The sequence below is a fragment of the Odocoileus virginianus genome, unplaced genomic scaffold (genome assembly GCF_023699985.2).
Source record: "Odocoileus virginianus isolate 20LAN1187 ecotype Illinois unplaced genomic scaffold, Ovbor_1.2 Unplaced_Scaffold_3, whole genome shotgun sequence".
NCBI lineage: Eukaryota > Metazoa > Chordata > Mammalia > Artiodactyla > Cervidae > Odocoileus > Odocoileus virginianus.
Window position 1 is genome coordinate 5,075,549 of NW_027224265.1, and position 11,679 is coordinate 5,087,227.

Genomic DNA, 11,679 nt, shown 5'->3' on the forward strand with positions numbered 1-11,679 from the left:
CTAGGTCCATCCATGTTGTTGCAAATGGCATAATTTTGTTGCTGTTTTTTGGCTGAGTGATATTCCATTGTATATATATATATACCACATCTTCTTTATCCATTCCTCTGTTGATGGACGTTTAGGTTGCTTCCATGTTTTGGCTATTGTAAACAGAGCTGCAATGAACATTAGGGTGCATATATCCTTTTGGATTATGTTTTTCTCTGGGTGTATGCCCAGGAGTGGGATTGAAGGATCATGCTGTAGCTCTATTTTAAGTTTTTTAAGGAAGCTCCATACGGTCTTCCATGGTGGCTGTATCAATTTACATTCCCACCAATAGCGTAGGTGCGTTCCCTTCTCTCCACACCCTCTCCAGCACTTATTGTTTGTGGATTTTTTTGATGATAGCTATTTTGACTGGTGTGAGGTAATATCTCATTGTGGTTTTGATTTGCATTTCTCTAATAATTAGCGATGTTGAATATCTCTTCATGTGCCTATAGGCCATCTGTGGGCTTCCCAGGTGGCCTAAGTCATAAAGAACCCTCCTCCCAAGACAAGAGATGGAAGAGACACAGTTTCAAAGATTGGGTTGGGAAGATCCCCTGGAGGAGGGCATGGCCACCCACCCCAGTGTTCCTGCCTGGAGAATCCCATGGACAGAGGAGCCTGGTGGGCTGCAGTCCACGGGATCACAGACACGACTGAAGCGACCGAGCACAGCATATTGGCCATCTGTATGTCTTCTTTGGAGAAACGTCTGCTTAGGTCTTCCGCACACTGTTTGATTGGGTTGTTGGTTTTGATGCTGTTAAATGTCATGAGCTGTTTGTGGGTTTTGGAGACAGATCGTTGCTGGTCTCATCATTAGGAAATATTTTCTCTCAATCTGGGCGCTGTCGTTTTACTGTTTCCTTTGCTGTGCAAACACTTGTGAGTTTAAGTAGATTCCGTTTGTTTATTTTTGTTTTCATTTCCATTGTTCTGGGAGATGGAGAGAAAAAGTTATTGCTGCTATGTATGTCAGAGAGTGTTATGCCTCTGTTTCCCTCTAGGAGTTTTATAGTATCCCGTCTCACATTTAGGTCTTTAATCCATTTTTGAGCTTATTTTTGTGTATAGTTAAGTTAGAGTGATCTAACTTTATTTTTTTTACATGTAGCTGTCCAGTTTTCCCAGCAATGTTTGTTTCCATGACTGTTCCCTTTATGTATGTCCTAAAAATAAAGACATTATCCTTCTTAATCATGACTTCCTTACATTTAGGAAAATTAACTCAAATTCTAAAATCATCTAATATTCAGCCTTAATTGTCCTCCAAAGTCCTTTCAGCTGTGTTTTCTTTGAACCAAGATCCATTCAAGTTTCATGCCTTTGTTCTCTAATATCTGTTGTTTTAAAACATGACCCCCAGTTTTTAAAAATGACACAGATTTTTAGGAGATTATCAGATTGTTTCTTCATTCCATTCTTTTTGCTTTTCTTGTAAATTTGAGGTTAAGGATTTTGGCTTAACAGTTATATTTAGGCTAAACCCTTTTGGCAAGAATATTTCATAGATGATGCTATCATGTCATTTGTCCCATCTGTTACATTGTTAATTTGATTAAGGTGATGGTTGTCAGAGCCCTTCGTTGCAAACGTACTTTCATTTTTAATCAAAGTATTGCTCTATCCCCTCAAAACCTTCCACCTCATAGTTTTAATATTTAATGATGAGACTTGCCTGAAGCAATTATTTCATCAGGAATTGTTGATGATTTTTTTCTAATTCAGTTACCCTGCATTCTTTTAAGTGAGACTAACTCTGCTTCCAGGGGAAGAACAGGATGGACTAGGAAAATCTGACTGCCCTCCCTCAGGCACTCTCCACCTGCTCAGCTCTGAGTACTCCTTCAGGTGTTGGCTGGGACACCACTCACTAGAGAGGCCTTCTCTGACCACCTCAGTCTCCATCAAGAGTCCCTGCTAGTCTCTTTCACGGTACTTATCACAGTTAATAGGGAGAGTCAATTTGTGCTTCCCCTACGGCTCAGCGGTTAAGAGTCTGCAGTTAAGGAGATGCAGGAGATGCAGGTTCGATCCCCCAGTTGGGAAGATCCCCTGGATGAGGAAATGGAAACCCACTCCAGTATTCTTGCCTGCAAAAAATCCCCTGGACGGACAAGCCTGGCCAGCTATAGTCCATAGGGTCACAGAGAGTCGGACATGGCTGAGTGACTGAGCATACACTTGTTTGCAGGGTGAGAGCTTAGTCTCACTGTGTGCCTGATGCCCCAGGGGAGCGTGGGCTGTGCCCATTTTATTACCGTTGTTTATCTGGCATAAGAGAGAGAGAAGTTGCTCAGTCATGCCTGACTCTTTGCGACCCCAGGGACTGTAGCCCACCAGACTCCTTCATCCATGGGATTTTCCCAGGCAAGAATACTGGAGTGGGTTGCCATTTCCTTCTCCAGGGGATATTCCCAACCCAGGGATCAAACTCAGGTCTCCTGCATTGCAGAGCCTGGCACATAGTAGATATTGAGCAAATATTAGTATATGTTGATTGCATATAGCTGGTGTAATAAGAGCACTGAGTTCAAACCCTGGCTTATCTAGTCTTGATTTCAGCTATTTTATGTCTCTGAGCCTCAGGAGGGTGATTGGCCTGTTGGAGGATCAGATGAAATGATGCAAGAAAAGTGATTCTCTATAGTGGAGAGGTTTCTGTCTTTCCTTTCTCAGCTACTGAAGCCCACAATTTTAGTCAGGTCCTTTGCAATCTTGCTCCAAGGTGTCTTTCTAGCTTTCTGCCTTATAGCCCACCTCCCACCCTCCTGCCTTACATTCCAACTGTGTAACACTATGCAGAAAAGGAGTCTTGCCCAGAGATAAGTCTGGGCTTTGCCTTTGGCTCCTGGAGGTGACCTCAAGGTCTTTGGCAGGTCCTGCCTGACAAGAGTGCTTTGTTTGCCTTGCGGGGGATGGGGCTTGGAGCGCACTGGATAGCCTGTGCTAATAATGTGACTTTGGATGAAGGCTTTGGGTCTTGTGATAGCAGCTCTCCCCTCTCTTTAGGCTGGAGACTATGGTCAGTCATGTCTGTGACTGAGACCCAGTAAAACTCTGGACACACGGCTCCAGTAAGATTCCCTGTTTGGAAGTCCTCTGTGTGTGCTGTCACACATTTCTGGGAGAAGTAAGCTCTGTCCGGATGACCCTGCTGCGAGAGGAAACTGGCATCTAGTCCTTGGAAGCCTCCTAGAGCCTGTCCTGCATGCCTCTTCCCTCGACTGATTTTGATCTGTATCCTTTCACTCTGATGGACACAACTGTGAGTGTAACTGCTTTCAGTGAGTTCTGTGAGTCTTACTAGTAAATTATCAGAGGAGGATGGTCTTGGGGACCCCATCACTTGTAGTTGGTGTCCGAAGTGAGAGTGTTCTTTGGGACCCTTAATCCTTCCAAACCCCTACCCTCCAGCTTGCTTGTCCATGCCATTCCCTCTTCGTTGAACACCTTGTCCACCCATCAGAACTACTCAGTCATCATTCTCCGTCTTTTTCAGGCCTTCCCTGACCCTCCACACACAGGGCAGAGTGGCTCTTGGCTCCTCCTATGTGGCTGCATTTAGAGATGTATAGACAGAGAATTTCTTTATGAGTTTGCCATCCTCCTCTTATAGTCTAGATACTCTTCCTGAATAGGGATCTTCCCAACCCAGGGATCGAACCCAGGTCTCCCACATTGCAGGCGGATTCTTTACCAGCTGAGCCACCAGGGAAGCCCAAGAATACTGGAGTGGGCAGCCTGTCCCTTCTCCAGCGGATCTTCCCGACCCAGGAATCGAACCAGGGTCTCCTGCATTGCAGGTGGATTCTTTGTCAGCTGAGCTACCAGGGAAACCCTGAGTGGGGCCCTGGCCTACATTTCCCCCCTCACTTCCTCTCCTTCAAGCATGAATGTATTCAGAGCCTCTGCTCTCCCCTACGGTATCTTTGTAAAATTAGGAGAAAACAGTGCTCGCGGTTCCCACAGCCTGGCTTGGCCATTGGCTTGGAGCCTGTATCCCAGTCCTCACTTACTCCCTCAGCTGTGTGCACTGTGCATAGGATACACAGCTGTCCTGCAATGCGCTTGTGCATTCATTTATTTTCATCCATTTGCATATTCCTGCATTCAGCAATTCCTATAACCACATACATGGAATATCCACTCTAAATATAAGATGATGCATAAGCCATATCTCTCATCTATGCATCCCCGATGAGGCACAGTGCCTTGTGCCTAGCAAGTGCTTCAGTTAATACATGAATTAATGAATGATTAAACAGATGATTCACAGTAGGAGAACTATGGCAAACACTGTATGTTCACCAAGAACATAAATTTTATACTTTTCTCCAAGAGCAGTGATGCTGAACCTGATCTGAGTCATGGGCCTCTTTGGAGATCTAAAAATTTGTAGTCAGTCTCCCACTTCAGTCAGAATAGGGGAGGATCTTCTGAGGTAACAAATACTTTCAAATTCTTATAGCCTTGGACTTTCCTGGTGGTTCAGATGGTAAAGAATCTGCCTGCAATGCAGGAGACCCAGATTTGATCCCTGGGTTGGGAAGATCCTCTGGAGAAGGGAATGGCAACCCACTCCAGTATTCTTGCCTGGAGAATCCCATGGACAGAGGAGCCTGGTGGGCTACAGTCCATGGGGTTGCAAAGAGTCAGACACGCCTGAATAACTAACAGTTTCACTTTCTTTCTTTTTAACACTGCAGAATCTATTTTCCCTCAAGATATGTGTTCCCTGCAGGATGGCAGGGACGCTGCTCCCAGGTGTTAACTCAATAGCAGTGAAGGTCTGTGAAAGAGTGGCAGGGTTATTCAACAGCTCTTCTCTAACATTTGATCTAGAAATGGTACACACTACGTGGTGTACCACTGTAGCCCACTGGCCAGACCTAATCGTGTGGCCCTATCTAACAGCAATGAAACTAGAATAGGTGCATTGTTTGATGAACACCATTGCCTCTGACACACACACACACACACACACACACACACAATTTTACACAATTTCAGAGAGATCCATAGACCTTTTAGGAGACTCCATGTTTGGAACTCCTGTCTTAGAGTATATATTATAAAAACAGTTATGGGTCAAGCCATGAAGTATCTTGAATGCCATGCTAAAGACTCAGGCCTTTTACATGATAAGCCAGAATTCACAGGCTAAGAATTTTCAAGCTAAGACCTGCAGTGCTGTGTCGGAGTTTGCACATCCAGAGCATGACACCAAGGCCAGAGTAGTACAGGGCATCTAAGACTGAGGATGCAGGAGCTGGTGGTAACTACAGCCTCTCTGCTCAAAGCAATTTTTTTTGTCCTGCAGGAAGTGGGTTCAATTTTCTATGTCCTCTAATTTTTAAAGAGGAATTAGAAATTCAAATTTTAAAAGATTTCCACGAAAAATGGAGAGGGAAAGACTCTGCTTGCAATGCAGGATCCCTGGGTTTGGAAGATCCTCTGGAGAAGGGAATGGGCTACCCACTCCTGTATTATTGCCTGGAGAAGCCCATGGACAGAGGAGCCTGGCAGGCTACAGTCCATGGGGTTGCAAAGAGTCAAGCATGAGCACAATACATTAAAAAAAAGAAATACTAGTTTTATTAAAACAGAGACAGACTGCTGACCCAATGAGAAGCCCATTGATAGGCTACATGTGGCCCAGGGCCCCCAGAGGTTTTGACCTCTGCTGGGGAGGGAGCCTTTCTCTCCACCTTCAGCTCTAGAGCGTTGCTCATACAAACCCCCGTACACCCCCGCTCTCCCCTGTGGTCTACCCCATACGTCATAGCAGGGCAGGCCCATCCTATTCAGTTGGTGCTAAATAGATGCATGTTGGTTACTTCTCCCCAGAGCACTAGGAATAAGACTCTCTGTTTAGAGTGTGTAGGGGATTCCTCTTGGCCCTAACCTCATCAGGTCTGCACGGCAGTCACTGGGCTATGAAGAAAGCGTGACTTCATTAGTTCCCTCCAGGAAATGCTCTCAAAGGAACCCTCCTCTCTCTTATTGTGTCTCCCTCCAGCCTGTTGATCGACCAAGGTTGATGCATGTAGGGCAAATGGGAAGCGGAACTTACAGCTCAAATGGGAAGACCAAGAATTTCACAATCCTCTGCTGACCCAGTTTCCTAATTTGGGTGTGTCTTATGGGGGCAGGCTTGGTAGTGATGGTGGTGGTTTTCCTTCCTGCTAGACACAAGGCACGCATCATGCTCACTGCGCTGTCTCCGTTTGTTTACCACCTTATACAGCCTTCCAGCTGCTCTCACAGAAAGCATCCCATTGAATTCTCACCGCCAGTGAAGCAGCTGCTAACATCCCTTTTCCCAATGAGGTAACAGATGTTCAAAAAGGCAGTCACGTTACTTGCTCCAGCCTCTAGGATGCCACATGTCCAAGTAAAGCTCCTCCTCATGAGTGTTTCCCCCAACTAGAGGATCTCTACATTTAAGGCTATTTCTATGAGTCACAGAAATAATTTTCTTTATGTAGGTTTCTGTTTTTACTTTGTTGTTGTTGTCTAGTTGCTAAATTGTGTCTGACTCTTTGTAGTCCCATGAACCATAGCACGCCAGGCTCCTCTGTCCTCCACTATCTCCCAGAGTTTGCTCAAATTCATGTCCATTGAGTCAGTGATGCTATCTAACCATCTCATCCTCTGCTGCCCCCTTCTCCTTTTGCCTTCAATCTTTCCCAGCATCAGGGTCTTTTCCAATGAGTTGGCTCTTCACATCAGGTGGCCAAAGTATTGGAGCTTCAGTTTCAGCATCAGTCCTTCCAATGAAATATTCAGGGTTGATTTCCTTTAGGATTGACTGGTTTGATCTCCTTGCTATCGTAGGGACTCTCAAGAGTCTTCTCTAGCACCACAGTTCGAAAGCATCAATTCTTCGGCACTCAGCTTTCTTTATGGTCCGGCTCTCACATCTGTACATGACTACTGGAAAAACCATAGCTTTGACTGCACTCTGTTGGCAAAGTGATGTCTCTGCTTTTCGAAATGCTGTCTAGGCTTGTCATAACTTTTCTTCCAGGGAGCAAGCGTCTTTTAATTTCATGGTTGCAGTCACTGTCTGCAGAGATTTTTGGAGTCCAGGAAAATTAAATTTTTATTTAGCCTTGTGCTATGTAATAGTGTCTGTAGAACCATGGATTGATGTGCTTGTACAAGCTTTTCTAATTTGCATTAAGATTACTAGAATAAGAATTCTTTTATCCTGTGTCACTGAGTCTCATAGTTGAATTGGTAGTAGAGTAAATTAAAGTTAAATCAAGGTATTAAAAATGATATATACATATCCTAAGTAGTTTATCCTAACTTCAAATATTGTTTCATGTAAACAATGTACTTCTCTTTGAGTGTGGCATTGTGTTAGTTTCCTAGAGCTGTCATAACCAAGTACCACAAACAGAGCAAGGCAGTCTAAAAGTCTGGAGGCTAGAAATCCAAGATGGAGATGTCAACAGAATTGGTGAGCGAGAACCTATTCATGCCTTCTCTGAGCTTCTGATGGTTTGCAGACACTCTTGGGTAACCTGGACTCCTACACACGTCATCCCAGTCTCTCCTTTCATCTCTCCTCCAGAAATGCCTGTGTCCAGATTCCCCCATCATAAGGACACCAGTCATATTGGATTAGGAGCCCATGTTACTCCAGTATGTAAACTTATTCATCTTACTTTAACTAGTTATATCTGGAATGACCCTATTTCCAAATAAGGTCCCATTCTGAGGAAGTAGAGGATTTTAGCATATCTTTTTTGAGGGAGGGCAAAATTCTCCACAGCACAGATATATTAACCAGAATTTTATGGTATCTAGCTTAAACTGCATCCAAAGTGCATTGCCCACAATTTCCAAAGTCAGATTCTTTAAAATGGGATCAGAATTCAGACCCTTGGATATAAATCTGAGTGTGAAACCTCCTAGGATTTTATTCCTTTTCCCTACTGGTTTTATAGCTGTCTTCCTGCCCACCAAACTCAACAACAAAATTTATGATATCATTCTTGAGCAATTTACCTTTGCCATCTTTCTTTAAGGCATTCAACTTGATTTGCACATAACTTGGGCTTTTTTTTTTTCTTTTCCTACTGATATTTCATTGATTTACTTGATATTTACTTGAGTCACATATGTCCAATAAGAAACAAAATTGGCACAGCCTGGTTTGGGAACAAGCTCAGAGGCCTCTTGGTGAGCATGCCATGACCCCAGTGACAATGGAAGTCTGTGGGTGGATGAGTGAATATTCCTAGGGATGCAAATGTCAATCAACAAAAATGGTGGAGAAGGGCACGGAGTCTGCTCGTGGATCTCTGAGACCCACAAATCGAGAGCCTCTGCCCTGGCGGCTGCACCCAGTGGCTGGGCTGCCCTCACCACGCCACAGAGTGAGTATATGAGTGTATCGAGTTCCAGCAGAAGCACTATGGATATCACTTGGATTACCATGAGAAAAAGAGAAGAGAAGGAAGGTCAAGAGGCTCATGAATGTTCAAAGGAGGCAAAAAAGATGTTTGGTCTGAAAGCTAAGCTCTACCATGCACAGCTCCATGCTGAGAAAATACACACGAAAAAGATGCATGAAAAGAGAAACAGCCAAACAGAAGCATGATGAAAAGACTCCACAGAGAACAGCACCTACATCACCACTGGGCAGAGAGGGATGGTCTCGAGCTAATGTACCTTCCAATATGACTAAACAAAAATGAAACAGAAAGTGGGAAAATGGAAGTCTCTCTGCCCAAAGTTCTCGCCTAGGGAGAAACAGAAGCATGAAAAGTTATTTGAATGGAAAGACAAAGAAGAAAGCCTAGAAGAGGATGGTTACAAACACTGCTTTGTTGGACATGGCTTTACTCGAAAACTACCTGAATATGAAAGATTCATTAGGCCAATGGGATTATGGTTCAAGAAGGCCCATGTGACACATCCTGAACTGAAAGCCGCCTTTTGCCTGCCAGTACTTGGTGTAAAGAGGAATCCCTCATCCCCACTGCACGCACCTTTGGGTGTTCTTACCAAAATGTCAAGTATTAGTCGCTCAGTAGGGCCCGACTTTTTGTGACCCCATGGACTGTAGCCCACCAGGCTCCTCTGTCCATGGGATTCTCCAGGCCAAAATACTGGAGTGGGTTGCCATTTCCTCCTCCAGGGGACCTTCCCAACTGTACATAAAGGAGACTTCATTAATGTGCATTAGAGGATACCCCAGGTTAACTGTCATAGAAAACTGTCTCTCGAGTCTCTGAATTCTGTACCAATTTTAGACCCCTGGTTGGCCGATTACTTGTTTCTTTATTTAGGTTTTAAGGTGAGTGACCTGGGGTTATTCGTTTCCATCAACCTGATTGCTAATCGAAAGGCACAGTTGAAATGTCTATTGTTCTTGCTATCCTCAGAAGAGATTGCTGCAAATCTACTCTATGATTCTCATTCTTTTCAGCTTACAATACAAATAGCTTATTATTTTTTGCAACCTATGTCTTATAATAAAGCAGTGCTGAAAAATTAAATAGAAGAAAGTTCAGTTGCCATATAGGCTATGAAAATGATTTGCTGGTGGTGATTTTTAAGCTTGATTCTAAATAGATTTATGAAGAATGGCACTTGGAAGATGTGGTTCAAATTTTGCTATTTAAGGTATCTTGAAATTATAGGCTCACTCTCCCTAAAATTTCAAAAAGCATAGAGCTTAGGCTCTTAAGGGTATAGCAGTGATAAAAGCTTTCATAGTCATTTCTAAAAAGCAACACTTCATAGTTACCAAATGTGCTGCTATTGAGGCGAATGTGAATGAATTGGGCCTTGTGACACAAGGAGGCAAAGTCATTTGGGAAAAATATGCCCAGGTTAGCAGCAATCCTGAAAATGATGGATTCATAAATGCAGTCTTACTGGTTTAACAGCAGTTACATACAAATAGCTTCTTGTAATTATTGAAGACTACATACCAATCAAGATACCATTACTCATATTTCTGAATTGTACCAACCGGCCTTACATGTCTACAGTCAACAAGAAAACTATTTATTCCACTGTTAAAAAGGAAAAAAAAAAAAACCATTAAAATAGGTTAATTAAAAAAAAAAAACTGAGAAAATGGAGAGTTCAGTGAAATGGATATTGGGTAAAGGAACATCTACTGTGTATAACTGTTGAAAAAGTGTGTAACCCCCCTAATCCATCTCATCACCAATGGGATATGCACCGTACTTTGTAAAATACTATCATTTAGGCATCGATTTACACATTTTTGAAGTTTATAAGTATTTATGTAGAACCAGGTCTGTGCTGAGTGCTGGAGGCCAAGACAAATGATTAAAGCTTAGTTTTGTACCCTCTGTGAAGTGGAGGAGAAAGTACCAGTGGGTGGAAATTTCTTTCAATGCATTTCCCAGAACCACGGAAGGTTTTTGGAACTAGATTTAGAAAGAGTGTAATGGTATTAGTCAGACTTTCACAAAGAAACAGAACCAATAAGATAGAAGACATATCATAGATGCAAATATATATTTCTTTATTTTAATTAACTAATTTCAAGAAATGGGTTCATGTCATGACAGAGGCTAGCAAGTCCAGAATCTGCCCAGTGAGCTGGTAAGCTGGGAAGAATTAATGTTGCAGGTCAAGTCCAAGGCCGTTTGCTGCAGGGTTCCCTCTTGCTCAGGGGGAAAAAGAAAGTGAAAGTGTTAGTCACTCAGTCCTGTCCATGGACTGTAGCCCACCAGGCTCCTCTGTATGTGGGATTTCCCAGGCAGGAATACTGGAATGGGTTGCCATTCCTCTCTCCAGGGGATCTTCCCCACCCAGGGATAGAGCCCAGATCTCCCACACTGCAGGCAGACTGGTTACCATCCCAGCCACCAGGGAAGCCCAGGCTAGATCTGTCTTAATCCCAACAAGGCTTTCAGCGGATGGGACAAGGCCCGCCCACATAAGGCAATCTGCTTCAGTCCACTAGTTTGAATGTTAATCTCATTTTAAAAACACCTTCATGGAAATGTGCAGGGTAATATTTGACCAAATACCTGGGCAAACCAAGTTTACACATAAAATTAACCAATAATAACATGACAGCCACCCACTGGTCTTACTCCCTCAAATTCCTCTCCTTTGCATCTTGTCCTCTAACCTGGTCTCAAACAATCTTCTGCTTCTTAGCAGTCACTCATGATGAAATCCAGGTAACCTCACAAGGCATGGGGCTCATCTCGATGTAGCCCAATTCTCTTTTCAGGTTCATCTCTCCTGCTCTTGGCCGTGCCACCATAGGGCAGCCTCCTAGGACTTCTGACCTTGTCTGGAGCCACCACCTTCTGTGACCTGGCCCATGGATGCTGCTCTCCATGCCTGGAGTGCCTTCCTCCTCTCTGATGGATAGCTTTTTAGCTCCATAGCATCTCCCTTGGGAAGTCTCCGCAATGCCATGAAGCCCACCGAGTCTCTCCTTCCCTTAGGACTCCACAGCACATTGTGTGCCCGCCTGTCACTGCGTGTGTCTGCTGGATCAAGACTGACATGGATGCTCTCTGTCTCCCCTACTAGAAGCGGAGCTCTGGCGGGGTGGAAGTCACATCGTCTTATCCTTGCACTCTGGGCCGCCCCCACCCCCAGCCTGAAACACAACAGGGGCTCAGGCAA

At 44.0% G+C, this 11,679-nt stretch overlaps 1 pseudogene; it reads left to right on the forward strand.

The window, feature by feature from the left end:
• The first annotated feature begins 7,483 nt into the window (after positions 1-7,483).
• On the forward strand, positions 7,484-9,941 carry LOC110144935 (ribosome biogenesis protein NSA2 homolog pseudogene; annotated as a pseudogene).
• Positions 9,942-11,679: the final 1,738 nt, after the last annotated feature.